The 22,902-nt window shown below is 40.8% G+C and overlaps 1 protein-coding gene and 2 non-coding genes across 5 annotated transcripts in view; 1 reads left to right on the forward strand and 2 right to left on the reverse strand.

Annotated features, from left to right (window-relative positions):
• Bcl7c (BAF chromatin remodeling complex subunit BCL7C) overlaps positions 1–22,902 on the reverse strand; it is a 48,629-nt gene that overhangs the window by 14,721 nt on the left and 11,006 nt on the right. The gene's annotated exons all lie outside the window — the stretch shown is intronic.
• On the forward strand, positions 183–317 carry LOC111754080 (small nucleolar RNA SNORA16B/SNORA16A family). The gene has a single exon (XR_002788806.1). It is a non-coding gene; the product is annotated as a small nucleolar RNA SNORA16B/SNORA16A family (small nucleolar RNA).
• LOC111754041 (small nucleolar RNA U13) lies at positions 4,673–4,774 on the reverse strand. The gene has a single exon (XR_002788773.1). It is a non-coding gene; the product is annotated as a small nucleolar RNA U13 (small nucleolar RNA).

Consider the following 22,902-nt stretch of genomic DNA (forward strand, 5'->3'; position numbering starts at 1 on the left):
AAAAGTCTGATGTTTGCCCCTCAAAAGCCCTATAGGTGGGCTGGGGATTTAGCTCAGTGGCATAAGCACCTGCCTGGCAAGTGTGAGATCCTGAGTTCGATCCCCAGTACCACCACCAAAAAAAAAAAAAAAAAAAAAAAAAAAGCCCTATAGGTGAGATGTTCTTTTAGGTATAGAAGTAGGGTGGCCCTTATCGAAGCTGCAGCTGCTTGTACATAGTTGCTGCAGTCAAAAAGGAGCCCAGAGTAAGAATTTTCCTTGATGGTTGCCGTTCTGTTTGCTGTAACTGATCTGCAACATTTTGGGGAAAGACAGTTCCACTGTTAAAAAAAATAAAATAAAATAAAAAAAGAGAAGTAGGATATAAGAGTAGGATAATGTCTTCAAATACGTTCAACACTGGTTTTCATGGACTGAAGTTAACTCTTTTTCTCATGCATATTTTGAAGACCTAATTTCTAGGACCTCAGAATGTGACTAGATTTGGATTTAGAGCCTTTATAAAGCGATAACTGAACTAAAAGTGAGGTCATAAAAGTGGACCCTACTCTCAACAAGACTGTTGTCCTTCTAAGAGGAGGACTTTTGACCTGGTTAAAAAAAGAGAAAGAGTGAGAATTTTTGGCACGGCTAAAAAGATAGAAATATGAAATAAAAGTGGCCTTTATTTTAAAGATGTGGAGATAATCTCTATGACCTCTGGGGTCTGGCTTTTTTCTCTGCTGGATACGTGGTATGGGGGCATACATATAGCTTAGGTTTGGGGCATTACTGATGCACAAGTAGCCTATTGGAATTCATTTCGCACCACAGGTAAATTGCCTAGGGGCGGGAAGATGACCTCAAGATACAGCCCCTTGGTTCTGCTTCCCAGCCTCCCATGGCTGCAGCATCCCATTCAGGGCAAAATCCTTTCAAAGAGGAAGAAGAGGAAGAAGAGGAAGAGGAAGAGAAAGAAGAGGAAGAGGAGGAGGAGGAAGAAGACCACGACGATGACAACTTTGATACTGCTATGTATGTACAGAGGCAATACCATGTGAAGACTCAGGGGAAAAACTGAGGACAAGGAGAGGGGCTTCAGAAAAAACCAACTCCCTCAATACCTTGACTTTGAACTTCCTGCCTCCATAACTATGATGAAGTGCTGGTGTTTAGGCTCTCCAATCTGTGGTACTTTGTTACTGGTACACTGGAAATGAAACTTGTTTTATACCATTGCCTCTATTTTAGAGAACTACAGATCTTATTTTGACTTCCAAGAGTAAATACATTTATGAATTGTTAAAGAAAAGTTGGGGCCAGTTATGGTGGCCTGTAACCTCAGCACTCAGGAGGCTAAGGCAGGAGGATAACTGTGAGTCTGGGGCCAGCCTGGGCTATGTAATGAGTTCAAGGCCAGCCTAAACTGCATAGTGAAACCCTGTCTCAAGAAGACAAAAAAAAAAAAAAAAAAAAAAAAAAAAAAAATGCAAAGCAAAGTTAATAGTCTACCTAAGACGCTTAGAAGCCAGAGAAGGTAAAGGTAGCCCAGGATGAAATGACTCCAGCTGAATTAAAACTGAAGAGAACTATCTCAAAAACAGTTACAAAAGCTCAAATTTTCTGGCCACCAATCTTCCAAGCCTGTTCCTGGCAAATGCATGACCATTTATCCAAACCATTAGCAACTGTTTACATATAAGTATAGATCTATACTCCTGCCCATCTTTCCAGGAGTAGTGAAAAATCAAATACACCACTCACAAGTTGTGATGCTTGCTGGGATTTTTCTTTTTTACTCTTCTTAGGTTCACCCAAAAGGACAGTCCACTGTCAAGTTATAAAACTATATCATGCACATAAGCTTGTTCTGTGTCTGTCAGCTGGTGATAGGAGATTTCCCCAGGAGATCATAGGCATTAAGTGAGATAAGACAATACGTTGCAACACAAGTTGGTGTTGAAGGAGTATGACCTACTTGCTTATATAAATGGCTCATACTTTCTGGATCTTTTTAAAGTTTGATCTTTTTTTTTTTTTTTTTTTTTTTGTCTTTTTCGTTTTTATCGGTACCAGGGATTGAACTCACGACCGCACACTTGCAAGGCAGGCGCTTATGCCGCTGAGCTAAATCCCCAGCCCCTATTTTTTTCCTTTTTTTGAGACAGGGTCTTGCTATGCAGTTCAGGTTGGTCTTGAGCTTGTTTTGTAGCCTAAGCTGGTCTCAAACTTGCAACAATCCTTTTGCCTCAGCCTCCCAAGAGCTACGATCACAGGCATGCACCATCACACCCAGCTATGCTTGGCCTACCTTTACCATTTCCATTTGTTGATACATTGATGCTGTGTGCACCTGACCCTGTGACCAGACTGGCCAAATAACACACTTTGTTTTGCGACAGGGTCTCACTGTGTAGTTCACAATGGCCTTGAACTCACTATGTAGCCTAGGCTGACCTCAGACTCACAGATGTCTTTGTGCCTCAGCCTCCTGAGTGCTGGGGTTACAAATACACATCACCATGCCCAGCCATACACTCCATTCTTTTTTGTACCAGGGATAGAACTCAGGACCTCACACTTGGCTAGGCAGGCATTTATGCTGCTGAGCTAAATCCCCAGGCCCTCAATACTCCATTCTTGAGGAGAAGCACAAGTTGCATGGTCATCTGATATCCTCTGGTTAGGTATTTAGTCCTTTACCAAGGTCCTGTAAGAAGCAAGATCTGTTTGTTGAAAACAATAGTTGTCAGGAAAAAAAAAAAAGGCCTAGATTTATTTTTTAAAAATCCTTTGAACCTGTGCTTCCTGGGAAATCCAATTGCATCTCTGTTTGAATAGACACTTTGACTATTACTGGACTGGCTGGATCTTAAGTACCAAATGATAAGGCATCATGAAATGCAGCCCTGGACTCACTGCAGAAGCTTCTCTTGCTGTGGCCCTTACTTAAAACTAGTGGCCTAAGTGACTCAGTTTGTTGCAACTGACATTCTCCAATTGTAAGCCATCAAACACTGTGCTTCTGTTGGAGGGGAGTAGGCTGTGAAACTTGTCTTTCACTTTGGGGAAGTTATCTTCACATACTCTAGACTGTTAAATCCACAGAAACTTCACTAAGGAGCAGGTCCTGGAATCTTTAGTGTGGTTCATTGCCCACTTTCTATCTTGCATGTGTTATGTTGAAGTAATTAAAGTACTTGTTATTCCTGCCCATCAGATTTAATCATGTTGATATATTGACCACTGTGATATGTTGTGATCAGGATCTCTTCAGACTGTTTTATGGCAGAGCAGAACTGATGGAATCTTGAAGCAGTGTGAAACTATCTGGTAACTTTGGCAGCTAAAAGCAAACTGCTTCCGGTAATTTTGAATTTGGTGTAAACAACAGGATGATACCTGCACACCAAATACTACTATGAATATTGATTTTTCTCTAAGAAAAACCTGTATGTGTGACAGCAGTTGCCGTTGGGAGTCACCACCTAATGAGGTTTATGATAATCCCATCAATTTCTAAGATACATCTGATTTCCACATAAGTCAGACTGGTGGGTAAAAGGGATAGATTATAAGTGTCACCGCCTTTGCATCTTTCAGTTCTTCAGTAGTACCATTAATCTCTGCTTTTCCCAGGAAAACAGCCTTTTACTGGTCTTCATAGGGACCACCCTGTGGCACCTGCCTTGAGATAATGGGCTCTCCTACCTCTCCCTTTCATACAGCATGGTGTTAATCTCTGTCGGCAGAGGGCGCTGGCGGGGTGCTGCAGCAGGCAGGGATGCTCTTCCAGGTTCTCTTCTTCATGAGGTTTTATTTTTCTTTCCCCCTGCTGCATAGTTTTGCTGGTGTGTGTTAGGTAGGGACATCCCAGTGGTCCTCTGGCCTAGATGCACATCCAGAATGAGGAGCCCTTGGGAATCTTGCAAACACTTTGCTTTTCTCCCCATACCCATGTGTATACCATAGGACCACAGGGCTCTATTTTTGAGTAGACAGAAGCCAGTCGGAGTATGCACACCAGCACCCATCTTGACCTGCATATAGCTTTCTCTAGTACTAAACTCTAGAATAACAGTGTTTCTTTAGCCCTTGATTTCTAATTTTTGCCAGCACTATACTCACATTGAGTATGAATATTCTAGTTCTTGATTCCTGTAATGGCATGCTTTCTACATGCTTCATCCCTTCCAACAGTGTTCTAAAAGACAGACAAGTATTTACCAGGCAGATTGGACAGGGACTGTCAGCCTTGATTAACTAGAGTTATAGGCAGTCCAGCACTTGCAATGATTTGACTTGCGATTTTGATGATTTTAAGATGATATAGGGGCTGGAGGTTTAGCTCAGCGGCATAAGCACCTGCCTTGCAAGCAGGCAGTCGTGAGTTCGATCCCCGGTACCGATAAAAAGGAAAAAGACAAAAAAAAAAAAAGATGATATAAAAGTGTGATGAACAATTAGAAATTGTACTTCAAATTGTGAATTCTTTTTTTTTTTTTGAATTGTGAATTCTGATCTCTTCTTGGCTAATGATATTCAGTACAGTATTCTCTTGATGTTGGTACAGTCAGCCACATGGTCACAAAGATTAACAGCCTTCAAGCATGTCCAACCTGAGGCCTGCAGGCCAGTTGCCCTGTTTTTTTTTTTTTAACTGTTATAATCTAAAAAAAAATTTTTTTTTCCACATCAGATGGGTAATGTGCTGATGTCGTAACAAGGTTCAAAGGAGGCACATGTCATGCATGGAGCATGAACACCCAATCATCACGCTTATGAACCTGAGGATTACTGTTATAATTTTTAAAAAAGTAAAAATAGTCTTGCAAGCGCAGGGTCGTGAGTTTGATCCCCAGCACCGATGATTAAAAAAAAAAAGTAAAAATGAAGTTTGTCACTTATATACATTAATTATATTATATATTTTATGTGTAACTCAAGAAACTCCTCTTCATTCAGTGTGGCCCAGGCAAGCCAAGTTGGACACCCATGCTACAGCACACTATGTTGGTAAGCCGTGGGATACAGTAGGTTGAGTGTATTAAATGTGTTTGCTACTTAAGACATTTTCAATTACAATAGGTTTAATGTAATACCATTTAAGGAAAAAACATCTTCACTGCTGCATCATCATTTATAGTTATTGTTTTTATTATTATATTACTGTTATTATTATAATATTGGGGATTGAATCCAGAGCCTTTGGTACTGAGGTACACTACCAGCCTATTTTTTAATATTTACTTTGTGACAAGGTCTCAATAGTTCACTAAATTGCCCAGGCTGGGTTTACACTGATGATCTTTCTGCCTTAGCCTCCTAGAGTGTTGTTTATAGTCATGTGCTACCACGTCTCTGTATGTCTCTGTATTGCTTTTTGCAGTTGTCTTTTAAAACCTTTAAAAGAAAAAGATTATAAACAAGTTTCCTGTTTCTTGCATTCTCATAATTTAGTTAAAAGTGATTTTTTTTTGAGGGTGAGGTTTTTTTGTTGTTGTTGTTGTTTTTTTTTTTTGTACTGGGAATCAAACTCACAACCTTATACTTGCCAGGCAGGCACTGTGCCTCTGAGCTAAATCCCCGGCCCATTTTTTTCATTTTGAGCGAAGTTTTCACTATGTAGCCCAGGCTGGCCTCAAACTTAAAACTGTCCTACTGCCTCAGCCTCCTGAGTGCTGGGTTTACAAGTGTGAGCCACCATGCCCAGCAAAAGTGACATTTTCTTTTTTTAATTTATTTTTTTTAATCAGTACCGGGGATCAAACTCACAACTGACTGCTTGCTAGGCAAGTGCTTATGCCACTGAGCTAAACCCCCAGCCCCAAAAGTGACATTTTAAATAATATAATGTGGCAACTCTGAAAACCAGATTCCACCACTCCTCAGGCTTTGGTTTTTCTTTTAAGTGACTTTCCTAGAGTGATTCAGTGAAGTCCATGTTCTTTGTTATGTGGCCACTATCCATAAGTATAGTGGCCAGCTAATAACTGGAGAGAGATTTCCTTAAATGCTTTCAACTAGTAAGTCTCCCACTCCTTACTGAGGTATTTGGTGTATGGGAGGGTGATGTGTGCAGTGTGTCAGTAGGCAGTATATAACACTGCTTTAACCTTCACTTCCAGCTTCCATAGAGCAGCAAGGTCAGTAAGCAGTGAGAGCTCAGGACGTCCTGGGCATGTTCATAGCCCTAACATGCTATGGAATTCCCAGGAATGTCCGGAGTTTTTGAAAGCTCTCTATGGATATGTCATCCTCTGTCGCCCCTCACTCCCTGCTTTTTAGGGTTTTTAATATTGTTGCTTTGTTTCGTTCCTTTTTTTTTAATTTAACCCCCAGCTGGAGTCACCACATCAGGTATTTGTGATGTTAACTGCTACTTATTGTTTTCAATGAATAGTCCAGGTATGTGGCTATTTTTCACAGGGAAAATTCTGAATCAGGTTGAATAAAAACAAACCCTGAGCCAGGTTGGTAGCACGTCTATAATACTAGCACTCTGGGAAGGTGAGACAGTAGTGTACTTTTTTTTACATTTATTAAAGGTAAGAAAAGAAGCATGCTTTGTAGAGCAAGTGTGGGCCAGTTAAAAGTGGGAAAAGTACCCTGCAGGGAAAGGAAGGACCACTGTCAGAGAGGAGCACAGCTGGGCGCGGTGGCCCTGAGCTACACAGCAAGATCCTGTCTCAGAAAGAAAAACAAAACAGAGACAGAGTAAGAGTGCAGTGGCCAGGAAGATCATACATTTGGGCCCAGTTTGGGTAACTTAGTGAGATAGCCTGAATCAAAAACATTTTAAAAAGTTGGGGAAGTGGTTTGGGGCAAAATCCCCAGATTCAATCCCCAGTGTATTAACACAAAACAACAGCTACAATAAAAGCAAACCCATGGGGAGGGGGATTCAGAGACATCAGGCAGGTCAAACAGGCACTTTTCCAGAGGCAGAGCTTTTTCAATCTGCTCTGCCTCCTCTAGTGGCTGCCAGATTATTGATTTTGACCCTGTCTGTTACTTGAAAGGTTCTTAGTTTCAAAGAACAAAAGAATGGGAATAAGGAAAGTTAAAACACCATAAATGTCACTCTGCCTACCAGGACACTGCTATTTTTCTTGAATAAATATGCCTTGAGGGCTGGGGATTTAGCTCAGCAGCATAAGCGCCTGCCTTGCAAGCAGAGAGTCGTGAGTTTGATTCCCGGTAACGATAAAAAGAAAAAAGACCAAAAAAAAATGCCTTGAGTTGTAGCAAACTTTTGGTTAATCTCTAAAATTCTGAAAAAAGCACATATTGATCTTTTTTTCCTAGTGTTCGCATAGTTTTTTTTAATGGAAGAATAAATTGTTGGGGGTCCTGATTCCACTATTCCAAATGTGTTTTTCTTTTGCTTGATCTGTACAATAGATGCTATACATAGATCTGGTACCCAAATCCTGATTTGAGTTGCAAAGATAAACAGTCACAATCTCTTCCTAGTTTCCTGACCAACTTCATCACTAACCCAGGGTGTTTTGATTGTAGACTAAGAGAAAAGGAACTATCAGAAAGGACATTGTACCACCACTTCAAGTACTTATCATAAATCTTTCTCCAAACCTTTCCCGCTATGATGATTTACTAGGGTGTTTGTGTATTGGGGAAAAAGATATATCTAGATATTTTAGGGATAACTAGACATTTAGGTCTAAATTGATGAGACCCAAAATGCTAGTCGTCCAGGAATCAGAGTAGGGGCTTACAGAAAAATCAGATGACAGGTGGAAGCTTAACTCAAGGCCAATCCAGTGAGCTCAGTATGATGACACATGACTATAATTCTAGCAGTCAGAAGTCTGAAGCAAGAGATGGCCTCAAGTTTGAGACCAGCTTGGGCTATATAGTTCAAGGATAGCCTAAATTATATAGCAAGATCCTGTATCAAAAAACAAATGAAACCCAGTGGAGCCAGCTGGTCCATAGACTCTGAAAGAGTTTTGGCCCAGACAGGACACTGTAGCTGGTAAAGCCTCAGGCGGAACCAAAGAGCTCCATCTCCCCCACCCCTAGGAATTTACCTATGGCCCAAACGAATGCCAATGGGCTACCTGTGCATCACTAATGCCCCTTAGGTTCCACCCCAAACCTAGGCTACTTATATGCCCCCACTCCATGTGTTCCACAGAGAGATTGCCACGGGGGTGGGTGGGGGAATATGGGATATGCCAAGGCCCAGGGGATCAAGGGTGTCTCTCCCCGCATTCTCAAAATAAAGTCATTTATATTTCATACTTCTTATCTTTTCAGCCGCTGCCGGTCCCCCACAGTTCTATCAGACTCTTTCTGTGGTTATTTTCTCAATGTCAAGATTTATATTTCAAATATACATATTTGGTTATTGCACAGTAACTAAGGAGAAACTCAAAGATAACTGGAAAAAATCATAGAAGTCATAAATACAAGGGGAAGGAAATCATGCTGTCAATTTTAAGTTTTCAGGACCAATCTAGAAGACCTGACATGCAAAAAATAAGAAAAAATAATGTAACAGATGAAGAGGGGCATTTGAGTCTGAAGACTAAAAGGACTCACATGAGGACTGGGGATTTAGCTTGGCAGCATAAGTACCTGTCTTGCAAATGAACAGTTGTGAGTTCGACCCCCGGTACCAAAAAAATAAAAATAAAAGGACTCACATGAATAAAGATAAGCATTTAGAAATCCTGATGAAATTTCTGAATTTTAGAAATAAAAAAGACAACTTACAAGCTGCCACACAGAAAAACTAGGTTACTTATAAAGGAACAAGAATCAGTCACAAAGATCAGTCACCTGCAATACTGTCAGCCAGGAGACTATAGAACATTGACTAAGAGAAAAGGAACTCAATCCAAGAATGAAAGCCAGCCATCACATCAATTCTCAACCAGGGAAAATAAGACCTTGTCTGGTATCTCTCTGCCCAAGCTGGAGTTCTCACTGTAATGATTAAAATCCCATGAGAAGGACAAAGGAAGAGGAGAGGTTACAGAGGTGAGCACTGAATCTTAAAATACTTATGCAGAGTTGCATTTAAAAGACGGAAGACACTGGGAATCTGTGCTTTCAGTGTAGAGACAAGCACAAAATAAAATAAGCTATTTCAGTAAAACCTCAGGAGTGGGGAGCTTGGGAAAGCATTCTACAGGTGTCATCTTTCATAGAGCTATGAAGGAAAACATTCTAAGGAGTAAGATTTTTATGATGTACTGATACAGCAGTTTAAGAATAACTGTGATTATAAGAAGAAAACATTGGCAGGTTAACAAAGAGAAAAAATGGTAAGGAACAGACATGTGACTAAGCCCACAAAAGTTAAAAAAAAAAAAAAAGCCAAAGAAGAAAACATTAATGAAAACTAAACAGAAAATAAGTTAAAAATTTAAGAAGTATATTGTTTATTGCAATAAATATAAACAGCAGGATTCACCTGTTGTAAGTCAGAATCTATCAGATTCAATTACTTTTAAAATATCACTGCATAGGGCCAGGGATGTAGCTCAGTGACATATGCACCTACCTGGCAAGTGCAAGGTCCTGATTCAATTTCCAGTATCAAGAAAACTGGTATTTAAAATATAGCTACGGGGCTGGGGATTTAGCTCAGCGGCGTAAGTGCCTGCCTGGCAAACACAAGGTCCTGAATTCAATCTCCAGTACCAAAAATAAAATAAAATAAAACAAAATAAAGCTATGTATATGCAATTTATAGGAAACACCTAAAAGAAATCCAAGTGACAAAAAATGTTTAAAGTAGAATAAATAAGGGTTTGGGGCTATAGCTTAGTGGTAAAGTGCTTGCCCAGCAGGTTGAGGGCCTTTTGTTTGATCTTATAGCACCTCAGATAGATGGATAAAAAAAATTCCAGACAAATATAAACAAACCATATGATTTACAGGTGAAAGCATTACTGAGGTTCTAACAATATTTATTTCTGACTCAGGTGGTGCTTACAGGAGTATATTATTTTGTAATTCTGAGCTTATTTTTCTGTGAATGTTTATGCATGTGGAAATTTCATAACTATGATAGGCAGAATAATAGCCTCACATTCATGTCTTAAAATACCCATTCCCTATGTCCGGGAAGTTGTAGAGATGTTACTTTACATGGCAAAGAGATTATGCAGATGATTACATTAAAGGCCTTGAGATGGGTAGAGGATCTGGACTAATCAGGAAGACCTAGTGTAAATAGTTAAGTCTATGAAATCAGAAGTTTCTGGTTGTGTTCAGGAAAAGATGTGACTGTAGAAGAACATACAGGGTGAGGCAGCATTACTAGCTCTGTAGATGGTAGAAGGGGCCGTTAGCCACGGAATGCAAGCTGCCTCTAGAAGCTGGAGAGGGCAATGACAAATTCTATCTACTTCAGGGCCTCCAAATAGGAAAACAGCCTTGACCACACTGTGACTAAAGTACAGCAAGATCCTTGCTGGGCTTTTGGACTATAGAATAACCTAATATAACCTAATATACTACATTGTCATAAGCCACTATATTTGTGGCAATATTTTAGAAGAAAAGTAATATAACAAGCTAGGCATAGTGGTCCATACCTCCAATCCCAGAACTCAGGAGACTGAGACAGGAGGATAATTCAAAGTTTGATGCCAGCCTAAACTACATAGCAAGACCCTGTTTCAAAAAAAACCAAAAAATGCTGGGTGTGGTGGCACATACCTGTAAATCCCAGCATCTGGAAGACTGAGGCAGAATCACCATGAGTTTGAGGCCAGCCTGAACTACATAATGAGACCCTGTCTCAAAAAAAAAAAAAACAAACAAAAAACAAAAAAACCCTACTATGATGGCGAAAAATAAAGTTGTTGGTTTTTTTTTTTTTTTTTTTTTTGGTCTTTTTCTTTTTTATTGCTACCGGGGATCGAATTCACAACTGCCTGCTTGCAAGGCAGGCGCTTTTGCCTCTGAGCTAAATCCCCAGCCCCCAAAATAAAGATCTTTAAAATTTGTTTTTTTGGTATGACTTCTGTTTCATCCCCCCTCTCTTCTCAGCTTCCAGTCTCACTTTTTAAACTAATCTGTATAGTTTTATCATTGGCCACAGTCTACTGAGCTTACTTCCCTATAAAGATCACTGGTTTTGAAGATAAAAGGACCAGAGTACCAGCTTTGCATCACTTTGCTGTGGACTTGTGGTCTATTGATTTTTCTGTTTGAACCTATAATTTTTTCATGTTTTGTTTGATTGGTTTTTGAGACAGGGTCTTGTTATGTATTCCAGGCTGGTCTCAAACTCAAAATCTTTCTGCCTCAGCCTCCCAAATGCTGGGATTACAGGTATGTACCATTATATCTAGTTAACTTTAATTATTTGAACTGATAATTATAAATTGAACAAAACAGGTAGGTACTATGAAGGTAATAATACTTCTCCAATTACAAATTCTATTTACATAAAAAAATTTAAGGCTGGGCATGGTGGTGCATGCCTGTAATCTTAGCACTTAGGAGGGTGAGGCAAGAGGATCATGGTGAGTTCAAGACCAGTCTGGGCTACAAATTGAGTTTAAGGCCAGCCTGAATGCATAGCAAAACAGTCTCAAAAAGACAAAAAAAATCTGAATTTCCTTTCTATTCAACTTTTAGACAACTATAAGAATTCAGATCCAGTAATACTTAGGACTTAGTGATACCATGTCTCAAAATACACTTCAATAAGGAAAGAATATCCTTCTCAGCAAATCACCTGTCCCAAAATTGCTCATTTGAAGGAGTTAATTCTAAAATATCTCAAGAAAATAAGGGAACACTAAATACTAAATGCCCATTAATAGGGTAAAGTGGGCTGGGGATATAGCTTGGCAACACGAACGCCTACCTGACAAGTATAAGGTCTAGAGTTTCAATTCCAAGTGCCCCCTCCCAAAAAAAAAAAAAATGAAGTAGAAGGAAACAGTTATGGAAATTTTCATAAGTTGGTACATCCTTCTCTCCCACATAACTGATGCGTGTTCATGGTCAAGCCTCAGAGATACCTGGGACTTTGAACAGACCTTTTGCAACCCATGGAGATTAGAGCTAAGTTAGCCTTAGTCTTGTCAGTAGTTTTTGTTTTTTGTGGGGTTTTTTGGTTTTTTGTTTTGGTACTGGGAATTGAACTCAAGATCTTGTGAGCTATATCCCAGGCCCAGCCTTTAGTCTTATGGGTTAACAAACATACTAGGAGGAAGCAGGGAATTAAAAAGTAGACCAGTCTTCAAGGCTACGAAATTAGGTTAACATATTAGGAGATGGGAAACTGGAAAGTCAGTTCAGTAGATCTAGTAGGAGGCCAAAGCCAAGAAAAACAACTTCTAAACTCACTGAGGCACAGTAATGGTCAGCCCTGCTCCAAATCCAACTAAGAACTTTATTAGATGGTAATGAGCAAATTTCAGGGGGTAAAGAACAAGCATTTGTGTAGAATAGTCACTAAAATACTGTATAGTGACCTTTGCCTTATTAGCATGGTAAAAATCACACCCTGGTACAGAGACCTAACATGATACTGATTTAATTAATTTTTTTTTTTTTTTTTTTTTTGTCTTTTTGAGACAGGGTCTCACTATGCAGTTTAGGCTGACCTTGAGCTCACTTTGTAGCCCAGGCTTATTGTAATCTCAAATACTGAGTTTAGTCATCCAAGTATTGCAATCTTCTTTCTAGTTTTCCTGATAGTCCCAAGAAGTTGTATTTGTAATCTCATTGAGACGTTATTGGAATCCCAGCAAGTTAATTTCAATCTACCACCACCAATGCAAGCCACGGTGAGAACAAAGACACTAAAACATATTTTAAGTTAAGGGCAGCCAAGGGATCCTAAGACTAATCCTCGTGAGGACATGTGGACAAAGGCACTGATCTTAGGCTTCTCCCAGAATTTGTTATCTTGTGAAGAAGGTGGGTGGCTCAAAAATGAGTGACAGTGAGGATGGGGTGGGGGGAATTATGTGAGTAACCTAGCTGGCTGGCCAGGTGAAAGAGATATGCAGAAGGATCAATCCACATAATCTAATTAGGGTAGCAACAGAATTGTTTTTGGGAGGCTGCTGCTTTGGTATATATACATATATATATATATATATATTTTTTTTTTTTTTTGGTCTTTTTCCTTTTTATCCTATTGAACTCATGACTGCCTGCTTGCAAGGCAGGAGCTTATGCCACTGAGCTAAATCCCCAGCCCCACTGCTTTGATTTCTGATATGCAAACTCTTGTGCCCTGGGGAGTCATAGCTTCTTTACCTTGAGGCTCATACTCACTTGACATTCCCAGAGCTATTGGCTCTAACATCCCACTGTGCTCATATGTGGGTATGGAGAACACTATTGAGAAAACAGGACTGTCTGTTGGCTTTAGAGACTACATACTAGCACCTTGGCTATCCTTATTTACAATGCTTAGAGCCAATTAAAAAAAATACCATAGCCAGCTCTCTACATATCAAGATAAAAAAGTCTCCAAATAATCAAAGTCACAATAATTGTTTTACATTCAAGGAGTCATTAGAGTTGTCTCCCACAAGGCTGATTCTGAACTTGCAGCAATTCTCCTGCCTCAGCCTCCCAAGTGCTGGGATTATAGGCATGAGCCACCATGCCGGGCTTATCCTATCATTCTTGCCACTTTTTAAAGCAGTTCTGGAAATCCTCTTTAGTGAGTATCTTTTGTTGTGCTGTTTTAGCTGCTTCAATATCCTGGATGGATTAAAATGTTTACAGGGGCTGGGGATTTAGCTCAGCGGCATAAGCACCTGCCTTGCAAGCAGGCAGTCGTGAGTTCGATCCCTGGTACTGATAAAAAAGAAAAAGACAAAAAAAAAATGTTTACAGCAATTTCTGTCAAATGAAATATTTTTGGTGTGTCCTCATTCACCTAATTCACCAGTAGTCTGGCACCATGTGACTTCTGGCTCTTCTCCAGAGTCAAAATAACTATGAAAGGTAGATGTTTTGAAATGATTCAGAACATCCAGACAGCCATAACAGTGCAACTTAAAGATATGCACGAAAGAGAATTTTTAGAACTGCTTCGGAAAGTAGCAAAAAAGATGGCAAAAGTGTGCTTGAAGGGAAGTATTTTGACAGATGACTATGTTTTTACAGTACTGATTTTTAAACATTCACTTGATAGACTCCTTTGCACAGTGACTTTACCAGACTTCTGATTTGGCCTCCATTGCCCCACACTGTTTCAGTTCACTTTTTTAGATTTAGCTCAGATACTAGACAATGATCAACCTAGTAGGCATGATCCAGTGAGGCAGTATTTCCGGGTCCAGGCCACCAGGCCAGCCTACAGGATTTACTAACATTCTGGATATCTTCCTGTGGGTATTTGGTCATGGGTTTTTTTGTACCAGTAATTGAACTCAAGACCTGTGCTTGCTAAACAGGTGCTTGTGCTACTGAGCTATATCCCTGGCCCCTTTCTGTGGGTGTTTGGGAGTTAACAGGATGATGGGCATCCTTTGGAATTTCTAAACACATGCCAGCAGCATCCTCAGAAACTGTGACCATCACATCTACCCCAGTACATTTCTTGATTTTATTTATTTAATTTATTTTTAGGGAAGGTCATTAGGCTTATCCTTTTTTTTTCTTAACCAGAGTCTTGCTATGTGGCCCAGGATGGCCTTGAACTCACTGCAGTCCTCCTGCCTCAGCCTCTCAAGTGCCAGGACTATAGACATGTGCCACTACACCCAGCTCCAGTACATTTCTTAAATGCAAACGCCCAATAACTGTACTGTTAAAAATCACTTCTGTGGAAAGTTGGGTCCAGATGCCAACCCTAGTCCAGTCAAGACTTTGGGAGAAGGAAACACATTCCTTTCATTTAGTAAGGACTGCAAGTGTGGCTGCCACTTCAATTAGGAAAATACTCTTCTGTTATAAGGTTTTGACCTCCTGTCTGGGCCTTTGGCTGCCATAGGGGTTTAAGGCACATAATCATTTAAAAACTGGAGAAAGTGGGCTAGAGGTGTAGCTCGTGGTAGAGCTCTTGCCCAGCATGTGAATATTCCTGGGTTACAATAAACAAAATGGAGAAAAGGTAGCATACAAAGTAGAAGCATACCTTGTGGGCCAGGTATTGATTTTTATTTCATTATAAAGCCATATATGTACATTACAAAAATATTAGGCAAAACAAGCAAAAAGCAATGCTCTAGCTGGGTAGTGCATATTTATAGTCCCAGTTAGTTGGAGACTGAATCAGGAAGATCCCTTGAGTCCAGGAGTTTGAGGCCAACCTGGGCAATGCAAGGAAGCTTTTTCACCAATGTACTGAGAATTGAACTCAGGCTCTTCACACTGAGCTATGTCCCCAGCCTTTCTTTAATATTTCTGGGTTGCCCAGTCTGGGTTTAAACTTGTAACTGTCCTAGTTCAGCCTCCCAGAGTGCTGGGACTACAGACATGCACCACCATACCTAGTAAGACTTTGTGTCTGTCTGCTGTCTTTCTTTCTTTCTTTCTTTTTCTTTCTCTATTTGAGACAGGGCCTCACCATATAGTTTAGGCTGAACCTTGGACTATGTAGTCCAGCCTGGCCTCAAAAAGCAATCTTTCTGCCTCAGCCTCCTGAATGCTGAGGTTACAGGTGTGCACTATCACATCCAGCTAAGCCTTAGTTTCTTAAAGAAAGAGTAATAACCCTGCTATTCTACCACCTAGAAATCACTGCACTAGTCTTTGCTGTCCTTTTCTAACCTAGCATGGGCCTAACATAGAATAGACTTCCCATGACGGATGAAGAAATGAACAAAAATGATTTCATGCCTCTAAATTAAAAGATACAATAAGGAGATCTCTAAGAAAATGCTCCTCGAGGGGCTGGGGATTTAGCTCAGCGGCATAAGCGCCTGCCTTGCAAGCAGGCAGTGATGAGTTTGATCCCTGGTACCGATAAAAAGGAAAAAGACAAAAAAAAAAAAAAAAATGCTCCTCTAAAACTCTAGAGAAGCAGAATAGGGTAATGAGTAAAAGCATGACCTCTACAGAGTGTGTGTATACATATCTCTCTCTCACAGGTCCTGGAAGACCAGTCAATGAGAGCCAGTTTCCCCAGGATTCACCTCTTCTTTCATCTAAACTCCAAGCAGCTTAACCCTCTTGCTGCTCTAGAAGCCTAGGTAGAAAATGCTTTTCTGCTGGTGACACAGCTCAGTGGCACAGCACCTGCCTGACAGGTGCAAGGAGGTTGTGAGTTTGATTTCTGGTACTACAAAAAAAAAAAAAAAAAAGAAAGAAAGAAAGAAAAGAAGAGTTTCCTCAGGCAGGCCGGACTTTCGTACCATTCCTCCCACAGAAGGAGCAAGACTCTCCTTTTTTTTTTTTGTCTTTTTCCTTTTTATCGGTACCAGGGATCGAACTCACAACCGCCTGCTTGCAAGGCAGGTACTTATGCCGCTGAGCTAAATCCCCAGCCCCCAACTCTCCTTTTTTTTCACACAAGCACTCTCTTCACAGTGGTCCTTGAGTTTTATTAGAAAGTTGTAAGAAAAGATTTTACAGATGAGGGAAATAGAGCCAGAGTGGGCAAGAAGCTTGCTAGGTTACAACATCCAGGCATCACTTCTCTCACATTTATTCCTTCCAGGGTCTCCCAACCCTGGAAGTTCAGAGGGCAGGACTCAGGAATGCAAACCAGGGTTCCAGTCCTTGATAGGAGCACTAACTGTGTGCTCCTAGCCAAGTCACTCCACCGTCCTAGATCTGTAAAATGGGGATAATCTCTACACGAAGCAGTAGCAAGAAAAGAGAAATTGTAAATATACCTAGCCCGGTGCTAGCTCACGGAAGTAATTTTGGGTGTAGGTCCAGGGAAGCAGAACAGCCACTGTTTAACTCATCCCCAGAGAGGTAGGACTGGGGAGAGACAGGTGTTCTGAACTGGGGAGCCAGGTCTGGGGGTACACAGACTCATCTTCAGAAAGGAAAATGCTCCATTCTTCTTTGTATAGCTTCATACTGAAGGGTCCTGATAAACACGAAACACTTAAATATTGCTGCAGATGACAGAGAAAATTGTCCTTTTCTGAGCTTCCTATTAGAGAGCCCACAGGCTGAAGTCAAGACTATGTGGAATTAAGTCAGCCTGTTACTTACTAATTAGGGTCAGGTGACTTCTTTGAGTTTCAGTTTCCTAATCTGTGGAGATAATAGTAATGACCTCACAGAATTGAAATGATTTTGTGACATTTTGCATGTATTGAACTTAAAATTACCTAGTTCACTGATAGTTACTTTGTATTATATGATCAAAAATTCTTCAGGTGGGACTGGTGATTTAGCTCAGCGACATAAGCACCTGCCTTGCAAGTACGTGGTCCTGAGTTCAATCCCTGGTGGTACCAAGAAACAAAACATTCTTCAGGTAATTGCTTGGAGTTAGGGCCGAGAATCTCACCCAAGTTTGATAACATTTGGAACCTACCTGCCTTTTATGGGGGTAGGTGTAGTTAATATTATTTGGGTCCAAGTTGAGTTGCCCAGCTATGAGAAAAAGAGCATTGAGTTAAATAAATGTTGAATTTGTATGTTTACCTTCTATGTACATTTTTTTAAAGGTTTAATAATTCTCTCTGGCAAAGGATACTAATTCTAATGGAAACAGGTCATGACTTTAGTGCCCCCCCCATAGTGAAGGAACAAGGGGCGGAACCAAAATGGAAAAGTCCCTGCTAGTGAGGGGAGAAGGAAGTCCTAAGAACATGTCCCATGGCCCCGCTCCATGAAAATTGTCAGTTCTGAAAGTAGGTGGCTTCCTATTCTAGGAAACATGGAACCCTATGTACAAAGATTCCCAGCCAGTTACAAGATTCTGATGCTCACATATAGCATAGGTCAGAAGGGGATCACTGTGAGCTTTGATGGCGAAGCCACCAGCAACCACGATGAGCTAGAGATTAGACTATATCCAACAACACCTCGAACTTGTTATTTATTTATTTATAATACCGGAGATCGAACTCACGACCTTGCACTTGCCAGGCAGGCACTTATGCCACTAAATCCCCGGCCCCACACTTGCTTTTTAATCAGTAAAAAGATGTACTTTTTCAAGAGTTATTAGGAAATGAAATAATAGAATGGTTTTTAAAATGATGTCCTAAAGAACCTAAAACCAGAATTAATCTAGTGTTTTCCAAACTTCATTGACATCTTACTTTCTCAAATTTGTGTATCCCCTGTACTGTTTATTTACTTTTGCCCTTCAGAAATAAACTCACTGTTTTATGCAAGTATTTTTATTCAAAAGGGAAACAAACCCATGTGTGGTGGTACACCTGTAATTCCAGCACTCTCAAAGCTGAGGAAGATCAAGAGTTTGAGGCCAGAAGAGGTGACAAAATGAGTTTGAGGCCATCCTGTGTTACATAGTAAGGCTCTGTCTTAAAAAAAAAAAAAAAAAAAAAGGCCAGGCATAGTAGCACACACATGTAATCCTAGACTCTGGGAAGCTGAGGCATAAATATCACAAATTCAAACCCAGGCTGGACAGTTTAGCAACTAAACAGGATCCTCAAAAATAATTTAAAGGGTTGGGTGGGCATGATGCCACACACTGTAATCCCAGCACTTAGGGGGCTAAGGCAGGAGGGTCACTGCAAGTTTGAGGCCAACCTGGATTACAAACTGAGTTCAAGGCCTGTCTGAACTGCACAGCAAGACCCTGTCTCAAAAATTCAAAATAAATACATAAATAAGACAAAAATAATAATAAATAAAAGGATGTAGCACAGTACAAAGGCTCGAGGTTCACTCTCCAAGACCAGAAAAAAAACCACTAAAAATGTTGTATTCTGAGACAGGATCTCCCTTAGTTGCTACACTGTCCAGACTAGGCTTGAATTTGAGACCCTCCTGCCTCAGTTTCCCTCCTACAATGTCGGGATCATAATTGTGCATCACCAGGCCCGGTTTACATTTCTTTTTCTTTTCTTACTCTTTTTCTTTTCTTTGAGACAAGGTCTTCCTATATATTCCAGGCAGGCCTTGAACTCAGAGTGGTCCTCACCTCAAACTACAAGTGCTGGGGTTTAATGTTTTATAGTATTGTTAGTAATAATAATAAACATTTTTTTTTTAAAAGGAAAATTAGGGGCCAAGGATTTAGCTCAGTGGCTCAAGCGCTTGTCTGGTAACCACTAAGTCATGATTTCAATCCCTGGTCCAAAAAAATAAAAAAATAAAATTAAAATTAAAGAATCAAAAATACCTGTACCAAGATCACTATTTTAACTTAGTGAGGTCTGTGGACCAGAGGTAAGCATTTTCCCCCTCTATTAAAGGATCCAGTAGTAAGTAAGCACTGTGTTAATTTTTTTTTTTAAATGTGGCAATCAAATCTGACAAACCTGGATTTCTCCGTCTTCCTATACTGATCTGCACCACAACTCTGGAGAAATCAGCCTAAGCCTCAATTTTCTTACCTGTAAACTGTGGATAACAAAGGTTATAGTTAAGGAGAGATGACGCTAGCATGGCGACTGACACAAGCGTCCCAATTCTGGCTAATATCACAAATGACCCAGCTGGGGTGTAGCTCTATGTTAGTTTGTACCTGGCATGCGTGACACCCTGGGTTCCCCACCACGGCGGTGGGGGAGGGTTTTACAGACAGAAGAGTGTCCTTGGCTGCTACTTGGGATAGCAGAGTTAGAAATGCAGCCAAATAGGCATTCGGGTGGGAAAGCTTGCCTTTACTTCTGCAAAGTACCTTCATCTCAGGTCTCACCTTCCTTCTCAGTTCCATTGTTTAATAAGGACATGGTGGATCTCAAGATGCAAAAGAGTTGCAGAAACAGCCTGTAAGGTTGCCCTGAGACCCTTATGCCCTTAATGACAGCAGTGGAAACCAAGACCCAGCGCCTGCTCGGAGCTGAGATAGGAGCGCGCGGCTGGGGGCTGAACCACAAAATTCACCCGCGCACCTGGCCGTCCCATCCTGCGCGCCGGAAGTCCGCCAGGCCCCTCTAGCGCAAGCGCACGGGCGGAGTCGGTAACCTTAACCCTTCCCGCCTTCGCCGCGCCGCGCCGCGTTCTTTGTTTCCTGCAGCTCGACAAAAGCTTGTGGGAAACTGGCCCCTAAGCTGGCACACGGTAGCGACCTGGAGCCAAGTCCATTTGGACCTCTTTTCATTCAGACCAACCTCTTTTGGTTCTCTCACAAGATCTTAAAATGTATACATTAAAACCTCAGTGGGAGTCATCACATTACAAAGGAGTTTTACTTTCTTTGGTATTAGCATTTTCTAAATTCAGGAGTGTATGCCAGAATCTTAAAAAGTCGAAAAGAATGATTTAGGTACAGTGTCTCAGGCCATGTCCTGGAGTTGGTTCACACTTCCTGATTTGGTTCAGGCAAATGACTTAAAATATAATGTAAAGAAAAGACTATTGGCCCCATTCTCCAGTTGAGGCAACTAAGGTATACACAGGGGAAGTGACTTGCCCAAAATTTCTGTAAAATAGTTTCACTGCCAAATACCTACAGTCCTATTCTGTGACCTGACCCTTCACCACACCACAGCTGCCTAACTGATGAAGAACAAAGAAGGGAATGGGCAAGGACATTACAACTTGAAAATTACAGACAAATGTAAGAAAATGAATTAGGAGGGCTGGGGATTTAGCTCAGCGGCATAAGTACCTGCCTTGCAAGCAGGCGGTCATGAGTTCAATCCCCAGTACCGATAAAAATGAAAAAGACAAAAAAAAAAAAAAAAAAAAAAAGAAAGAAAGAAAAAGAAAATGAATCAGTTATATTCTGCCCTTGTGCCTCCCCTTGGTGAAGTCCTGGGATCAGCACCAGCAGCATCTCTGCCTTTACAGCCTTGCAGAGGCCCAGTTAGTTTCTAGGATTCCGCCATTGCTGAGTATACTTCTTATAAGGACACATTTCTAGAACTGGGGAAATAACCACAGGATGAGTTTGAGGATCCAGTGGGCCCAGTGTGAGAAGAATCTGGGTAACACGCCTCTAGTTACAACTTTAGTGATGTTTTGGGTCTTCAGAATAGAAAACGATGTTAAAGAACTACAGCCAAAAAAAGTAGGATTTTGCCTGTGGAGAAAAGATATGCCTGATTGTGTTCTATGTCATTAATAAAAAATGATTTACCACACACTGCACCAGATAATACAAGGGCAGAGGTAAAGGAGACAGATGGTGACCTTATCCTAGCAGCTGAAGTACCAGTAAGATATCCACGGAGATAAGTTACAGTAATTATCCAGGTACCTAACCTCTTATGAAGGTCAGGGAATATTTCAGAAGGTGAAATGGAACCCAAGACCTAAAAGACAAGGGTTGGCCAGGATGGGAAAGAGAGAGAAGGGCTTCCCAGGCAGAAGGAGCATTAAGTGCTAAGAGGGAAAGGGATCACCCTACCTGGTTTCAGTGTATTAGAAGTTAGAAAAGTTTGGGTTGGGCATAGTGGCACATGGCTGTAATCCCAGCACTTGGGAGAGTAAGGCAAGAGGATCCCAGTGAGTACAAGGCCAGCCTAGACTACATATTGATTTCAAGGCCTGCCTGAACTGCATAACAAGACTGTGTCTCAAAACAAGCAAGGAAAAAGTTAGAAGGGATAAGAGGCAGGCAGAGACCAAAATAAGCAGACCTTATCTTTCTCTCATGCTCAGGAACTTGAAACAAGACCATGGTCAAAGGCAGGTATGAAAGGACACCAGGAAGTACATGTGGCTGGAGAGCTGGAAGTGAGCTATTAGCATGGTATTCACAAAGTTAAGAAAATGAGCAGCAGAGAGGCCCGTTCCTGGAAGGCCAAGCTGCAAGCCTGAGCCATTCTTCTGTAGGCCATGCAAAGGAACATACCTGAAAAGAGTAAGATGCTAGGTGAGACTGTGGTCTTATGAACACATGTTCCGTCTCCAGGTGTGTTATGAATCAGTCCCCTTGTGATGGCTATTTGGGAGGCAAATTCAGTGGAACTGTGTTTTAGGGTTTTTTTGTTTGTTGCAGTGGAATTTTATTTTCAAGAATTTTACTTTTTTTTAAAGAATTTTACTTTTGGGGCTGGGGATTTAGCTCAGTGGCATATGTGCCTGCCTTGCAAGCGTGTGGTCGTGAGTTCGATCCCCGGTATGGATAAAAAAGAAAAAGACAAAAAAAAAAAAAGAATTTTACTTTTGGGCTGGGGGTTTAGCTCAATGGCATAAGTGCCTGCTTGGCAAATACGAGGTCGTGAGTTCACTCCCCGGTACCAAAAAAAAGAAAAGAATTTTACTTTCGGGGCTGGGGATTTAGCTCAGTGGCATAAGCACCTGCCTTGTAAAGCAGGCAGTCGTGAGTTCAATCCCTGGTACTGATTAAAAAAAAAAAAAAAAAAAAAAAACAATTTTACTTTTTTTTTTTTTTTTTTCTTTTTTGAGACAGGGTCTCGCTATGCAGTTCAGGCTGGCCTCGAGCTCACTTTGTAGCCCAGGCTGGTCTTGAACTTGCATGATCCTCCCACCTCAGCCTCCTGAGTGCTGGAATTACAGGCGTGAGCCACCATGCTTGGCTCAAAAATTTTACTTTCAAGAGTAGCCAAGAGTCCAGATTTTTTTTTAATGAAACTACTTGATTTTAAATGTTGTCAACATATTTAACACCATATAAGCCAAGCAAATGGTATCTATAGTCTCGTGGTTCCCAAATGATGCCACATATTAGCATTGCCTGGGAAGTTTTACCAAAAAAAAAAAAAAAAAAAAAAAAAAAAAATCCCAGTGCCCAAGTTAGTCATGGTGGTGTATACTTGTAATCCCAGCATTCTAGGAGACACAGGCAGAAAGATCATAAGGTCCAGTCCAGCCTGGGCAACTCAATTACTTAGTGAGACTCCATCTCAAAAAAATTTTTTGCTGGGTGTGGTGGCGCACTCCTGTAAT

The sequence above is a fragment of the Cavia porcellus genome, unplaced genomic scaffold, assembly GCF_034190915.1.
Source record: "Cavia porcellus strain 051 isolate PalLab524CR breed Dunkin Hartley unplaced genomic scaffold, mCavPor4.1 scaffold_16, whole genome shotgun sequence".
In the NCBI taxonomy this organism is placed as follows: Eukaryota; Metazoa; Chordata; class Mammalia; order Rodentia; family Caviidae; genus Cavia; species Cavia porcellus.